This window comes from Silene latifolia, chromosome 11 (assembly GCF_048544455.1).
Source record: "Silene latifolia isolate original U9 population chromosome 11, ASM4854445v1, whole genome shotgun sequence".
In the NCBI taxonomy this organism is placed as follows: domain Eukaryota; kingdom Viridiplantae; phylum Streptophyta; class Magnoliopsida; order Caryophyllales; family Caryophyllaceae; genus Silene; species Silene latifolia.
Window position 1 is genome coordinate 54,168,735 of NC_133536.1, and position 7,334 is coordinate 54,176,068.

Genomic DNA, 7,334 nt, shown 5'->3' on the forward strand with positions numbered 1-7,334 from the left:
ACGATCGAGAAGTTATGTCAAATCATGGATCATTTCAAGATTTATCAAGTTATGTAATCATCAGGTGGAGTAGCACGCGCTGTACTCTTTTTCTTTAGTCATGGTTTTGTCCCACTGAGTTTTCCATGGAAAGGTTTTAACGAGGTAGCTTGGTATGCCTGTTTGAAGATTAGTGTACTCTTTTCCTTCACTAGTGTTTTTCCCACGATGTTTTTCGAGGAAGGTTTTTAACGAGGCATCTTCTTCAGTGATGGACATCCAAGAGGGAGTGTTATGAAATATTATGGTATAATATTATATGGATGTCCATATCTTAGAATATTCTAGAGTATATTATCTTATGGAAACTCTACCCTCATTATATATGTATATATTGTTAGGTTCATATACCCATATTAGACTCATCTAATCATTTTATAAATTACCCATAATTTATTTACTAGTGGATCTAGTTGTATGCATAACAAAATGAATAAAAATACGGAGAAAATCACATTTCTTACATTGTATATGGTTCGAATTTTTGGGGCACAAACAAGGTCTCCTACCTTCACTTGTTCTTGAGCTTAATTAATTTGGATGATCCTCCAAAATCCCAAGTATAGAGATTCTCCTCTTGTTACACCCAAAAAAAACCCTTAATACTAATATACTAATTAACTAGATTAATATATTAGTGATCCTTATTAATTCTAATAATATTTATATTACTACACTAGTAATATTATTATGTGATATTAGAATTAGATGAACAGTTTTATGAGATCTAAAAACAAGTTTTAGAGAGAATAAGAGAGGTTTTAAGTCAAAATCCTAAAATTGTTTAAGAATGAAAAATAAGAGCAAAAGATGCTCTTATTGAGCCTTGGGAGGCCGGGTGAGAGGAGGGGAGAGAGGCCAATGCATGGCTTTTGTCTTACCCATAAAATGTAGGCTTGAATGGCTAGTTAGTGTAGGTTATGATTGTGTTTTATTTAACAATTAAATAAAACACCCACTAACTTATAAGTCCTCCCCTTTTTCGGTCCATACATAAAATGGACATCCATTTTATGTTTGTGATTTTGTCAAATGTCATTTGTTAGGTCATGTGTCATACACCATGCCCATAACTAATTTTAATGCATATTTATTCAAATAAATATCATTTCTTAATAAATTAATCACATATGACAAATTAGCTAGTAATTTATGATCACAAGTATAAAATGGGTTATATAAATATAATTCACAACATTTTGCAATTATAATTAATCAATCATTCTTAATTTAATTGTTTCATAAACAATAATCAATTTTAGTAAGAAAATCTTTTAATTACTAAAGTGAATCTTATTTAATCAAATTACAATAAGATACTTATTCTTACTCACAAATTGTTCAATTTTAAGGATTTGATTAACTTGTATCGATATACAATTAATCAACTTATCTATCAAGGGAATTGTCCTATAGGTGTACTGTCCTATAGGTGTGACCTTAAGGAATCAACTGATCACCACCGTCAAACAACAGTAATGTCAAACTCTAGTTAGCCAATCATTACCGATTAATGTTGATCAGTTGACTATGTAATTGAATCATCCCTTACGTATTCTTATTATGAGATTTAATAATGTGATCGCACTATTGTTGAGGACACTTACTCCAATAATTTCCCACTTGTCCGAGACAAGTGTGCGTCAGCAATTCTCTTGTCCTACATCATCTCCCACTCAATGCAAGGTGTCTTGCAGGTCGTACTTGCATTTGATCATATCTTGAGTGTTTTCCTCGATGTGGAGAGTAATTGTTTGACCGGAATTATCTACCGTAGATACCTTCCGAGCGTGGCCACGCATTTTCAATTCACTACTCCTCGAGTGGTCCTGAGATTTTAGATAACCCTAACAAGGGGATGGGCAATTCCTATCGCACTATTCCCTATATATAGCCACAGTTCATCATGACCCAAAAGATACCCATTTGACTTCAGTTACGAAAATCGTAGAGCATAAATCAAAGTCATTCAGAAACTGTGCCAACTTAGGCGAACATTCTCTAGTCAAAGAATTGACTCATAAGAATACTATAGTAGCTCTCGCCACGACCAGGCTTTATAAAAATTACCAGAACTCTATAAGCGGTCACTGCCCGACAGAGTGTCCCATACAGTCTGCCTATGTGATCGACTAGTCATCCCATATGACTCTATGACACTTGAACTTGCCATCAATCGCATCACACTCTAGTCACTTCGAGACGTCACCTCATATAAGCAACTAGGGGCCAATACTAAGTTAATCCAGTTCACTTTAATAGGGTTCAATGTTGTCCATACAACCTACTTGGATATAACAAAGCAATAAAAGAGTTTAAAATAAAACTCAAACGATGAATGCATTATCACATATGTAAAATTGATACAATATCAATTACTACATAATCTATAATCCATATTCCATTTTGTATATAATTTCACATTTCAACTCAATTGAAATGACATGACTTATCATGTTAAGCCTGTGAAAAGGCCTTTGGTTAGTAAGTCTCAGCAATACCTTGCACTCTTCCTAACCTTACAATATACTATTTCCCATTGTTATGTATAATCTTTATTATAAAAACCTTTTGAGTACGTGTCTAGATTCAATCTAGATATAGGATCTCTTGCCTTAAATAACTCCCACTGTCCTCACAGTGTGTAGGTATAGGACCTTCGGTTATTAGAGCGAACTACCATAGTTCCCCAATTCATAAAACCGAATCCTAATATGATCCCCTCCTTCTTGCACATCTCATTATTGCAAGTGTACTCAATTTTCGTTGTGTATATTTCATCGTTCAACTGCCTAGGATGTTTCTAGCAGATATCCTCCTTAAATAATATAGCCAAGATTGTTCTCTAACCATCCTTATGTGTTTAGAATATGGTTTTTGTGTAACTCCTTGCCCATAAATCCATCTCATTTCTAAATGCTTAGCTTCGTATCTTTAGTACTTCCTAAGTACTAAATAATGAACTATTTGGCTATATAGAGACTTCTCTCAAAGATTCGATTTATAACTTCTCGTCATACTCCAAGTATACGAAGTTTAAGAATGATGATACTGTAACACCCCCATTTATTTAAGGGCCTGGACTAGGACTCCTCAGATAAATAATGGTGTTACCATCTCGGAAGCCCGAGGCAGTAGATAACAAAGGAAAGAAACACAGTACTTTATTATAATGTTTATAGTGACATTACAACTGAAATAAAAACAAGTCTCCAAATACGACCAAATAATAAGTCTGATAAAACTACTCAAAAGACTAAGGTGAGCTAGGCACTAAGTCGGTCATCCAAGCTCTCTTCCCGGCCAGCTCCCATCAGTCTCTGAATACCTGTCAATCTGCTCCCCAATAATTGGATCATCACAGGCGTACACGAATACACGGGGTCAGCCACGAAGCTGAGTAGGTAATACGATAAACAGTAACACAAAACACATACTCCTCCATCACCAAACATGTCATACGAAAATATAAAAGACATCTCGTATAACTAACACGGTCAAGCACACTACTAGACTACATAAACACGAAATGTTACATTCTACCCTCCTAAAAAGAAAGTTACGTCCCGTAACTTACCTCAAGCGAACAGATGTGGATAGCTCTCTCTCATCGCGGCCTCGGTTTCCCAGGTAGCCTCCTCCACTTTATGATTAGACCACAACACTTTCACTAAAGCAGTCTCTCCGTGCCTGGTCTTTCTAACCTTCCTGTCCAAGATCTCCTTAGGCGTCTCGATGTAAGTCAACTGCTCGTCCACCTCGACCACATCATGGCTCAAAATGTGCGAAGGGTCACTCATATATCTCCGCAACTGAGAAACATGGAAGACATTATGTACCCTGGCTAAAGCTGGTGGTAGAGCTAGTCGATATGCCACTTCTCCAACTCTATCCAAGATCTCATATGGCCCAATAAACTTCTGGCTCAACTTTCCCCGCTTCCCGAATCTCATCACTCCCTTCATCGGAGACACTCTAAGAAGTACTTTCTCCCCCACCTGGAAAGAAATGTCGCTTCTCCTAGCATCGCGTAGCTCTTCGCCGGTCTGGGCAGCCCTCATCTTTCGTCGAATGATCGCACTGTGCAACCATCTCTGAATCATCTCTGGTCCCAAAACTACCGCATCAGCTCTATCATCCCAACACACAGGACTCCTACACTTCCTGCCATACAAAGCCTCAAATGGAGCCATCCCAATACTAGCGTGGTAACTGTTGTTGTATGAAAACTCAATCAACCCCAGTCTATCCTCCCAAGACCCGCCGAACTCCAAAACACAAGCCCTCAACATGTCCTCGAGCGTCTGAATAGTCCTCTCTGTCGACCATCCGTAGAATTTGGATGAAAAGCGGTGCTCATCTTTAATCGAGTACCCATTAGTGATCGTAACTCTGCAGAATTTGGATAGAAACCTGGAGTCTCTATCGGAAATGATGTCCTTGGGTACACCATGCAGCTTCACCACATACTGAACATAAGCCTTGGCCAACTCAGCTTTACTCCAAGTATCCTTCATGGGAATAAAGTGAGCCGACTTGGTTAGCCTATCCACGATCACCCAAATCATATTGTTACCTTTCTGAGTTCGAGGCAACCCGACAATGAAATCCATGGAAATGCTTTCCCACTTCCACTCTGGCACCTCTAGGGGTTGAACCTTCCCTTGCGGCCTCTTATGTTCACCCTTCACTCTCACGGCATGTCAAGCATCGAGCTACGAACTCAAAGAACTTCCCTCTTCATATTCGGCCACCAAAAGGTCTTCCTAAGGTCCTTGTATAATTTATCTCCCCCAGGATGAACCGAGTATGGCGTGGCATGTGCCTCAGTAAGAATCTTCCTCTTGACTCATCATTATCCAGGAACACACCACCGTCCCCCAAACCTCGGACTACCATCAGCATGGATAACAAACCCGGAATCAACCCGCCTTCTCGCCTGTTCTCGTGTTGCGCCACTTCGAATTCTAGCATCGGTTTTACGTCGTAGCTCTCGATCTCCTCATATAACTCGGCTCAACGGTCAAGTCCCCAAGAGTCTCTCCTTGCCGGATCACGTGGATTCCCATCCCTCGCAGCTCATTATGCATCCTCACTCTAGATCTAGCACTGCTCAAAGCATGGATGGATTTCCTGCTTAAGGCATCGGCTACGACATTCGCTTTCCCTTCATGATAAAGTATCTCCATGTCATAGTCGCCAATCAATTCGATCCATCTCCTCTGTCTCATGTTCAACTCCTTTTGTGTGTAAATGTACTTTAAACTCTTGTGATCGGAGAACACTTTGAAGGTAGCCCCATAAAGGTAATGTCGCCATAGTTTGAGCGCGAACACCACTGCCCCCAACTCCAGATCATGAGTAGGGTAATTCTCCTCATAGGTCTTCAATTGTCGAGAAGCGTAAGCGATTACCTTCCCGTTTTGCATCAATACGCACCCCAGACCCTTCTTGGAAGCATCGGTATACACCTCGAAATTATCATTCCCATCTGGTAGTGCAAGGATAGGAGCTGTAGTGAGTCGTTCTTTGAGGGTTAGAAACGCCTCCTCACAACTCTCATCCCAAACAAACCTGTTCTCCTTCCGCATCAAGGACGTCAATGGCTTGGCGATCTTTGAGAAGTCCTTGACAAACCTTCGGTAATAACCTGCTAGCCCCAAGAAGCTTCGGATCTCACCCACATTCTTAGGACTCTGCCATCTCGTCACTGCCTCAATCTTGCTAGGATCAACCGACACCCCTTCCTTGGAAATCACATGGCCTTAAAAGCAACTTTCTTCAACCGAACTCACACTTGCTCACTTGGCATATAACCGGTTCTCCTCCAAGGTTTTCAAGACTAACCTCAAATGTTCCTCATGTTCCTCCTCATTCTTGGAGTATACCAGAATATCATCGATGAATACAACCACGAACTTGTCCGGTAAGGACCGAACACCCGATTCATCAGGTCCATAAACACGGCTGGCGCATTAGTCAACCCAAATGGCATGACCACGAACTCATAGTGCCCATATCTTGTTCTGAAAGCGGTCTTAGGTATATCCTCGTTCTTAATTCTCAACTGGTGATAACCTGACCTCAAATCGATCTTAGAGAAAACTCCGGCTCCACTCAATTGATCGAACAAATCATCGATCCTTGGCAAAGGATAACGGTTCTTGACGGTCACATTGTTCAACTCACGGTAATCCACGCAAAGTCTCAAGCTTCCATCTTTCTTCTTGACAAACAACACTGGTGCTCCCCAAGGTGAAACACTAGGCCGTATGTAACCTTTCTCTGCTAGCTCATCCAACTGCTTCTTCAATTCCTCCATCTCTTTCGGCCCCATACGGTAAGGTGGTTTAGAAATCGGCCCAGTTCCTGGCTTTAGATCAATGGAAAAGTCCACTTCTCTTTTCGGTGGTAACCCTGGAATGTCCTCCGGAAATACATTCTCGAACTCCCTCACCACTGGAATCTCAGACACCTTAGGGGTCTCCGACTCACTATCCCACATCTGACACAAGATTAATCGGTCCCCTTTCCTCGGACTCGACTTGAGGGTTTTAACGAGATATGAATTTGACTCTTGGCTTGACCACATACCCCTTATAAGACACCCTAACTCCCTTAGGTCCCCTCAAAGAGATCTTCTTCTGATGGCAGTCGATAAAAGCTTTGTACTTCCCTAACCAGTCCATCCCCAGAATCACCTCAAAACCCCCCAAGGGAAACTCTATAAGGTCACAGTGAAACACAACCTCTCCGTCGAATTGGTACCCCCAGTGTAGACTCTATCACAAGATACCGACTCCCCCGAAGGTACCACTACCGAATCAGCAATTCTATCATATGACTTAAGGTTTAAGACTCTGGCATGTTCCGCAGATATAAAAGAATGTGTAGCTCCGGAATCAAACAACACAAAGGTGGGTTTAGAGTTAACAGGAAATGTACCAGTCACCACATGAGAGTCATTCTTAGCTGCCTCCTTGCCCATGGCGAAGAGCTTGCCACTGGACTTAGCCCCACTCTGGTTTGAAGAAGCTGCTCCAGATTGTTTGTTCCCTTCATTTGCAGTCTTCTGAAAGTTGGTGCTCCCACTCTGCGGCTCACTGACACGGCTCGGTAGTTGTTGTAGCTTCCTTGGTAGCTGTTACTAGCTCCAGACCTCGCACCTCCCCCATAGCCAGACATAGGTGTGCGATAATCGTTATACCTGACCCCACCGAACGAGAGCCATCGAACCCACACGGGTGCCCCTGTATCCACCGGGACCGATTCGCCCCGGATGATCGGCATTCAAA

At 41.4% G+C, this 7,334-nt stretch overlaps 1 long non-coding RNA gene across 1 annotated transcript; it reads right to left on the reverse strand.

Moving 5' to 3' along the window:
* Positions 1 to 3,186: 3,186 nt before the first annotated feature.
* On the reverse strand, positions 3,187 to 7,094 carry LOC141614855 (uncharacterized). The gene is made up of 2 exons (XR_012529414.1): positions 6,985 to 7,094; positions 3,187 to 3,375 (listed from the first exon to the last, which is right to left on the reverse strand). It is a non-coding gene; the product is annotated as an uncharacterized LOC141614855 (long non-coding RNA).
* Positions 7,095 to 7,334: the final 240 nt, after the last annotated feature.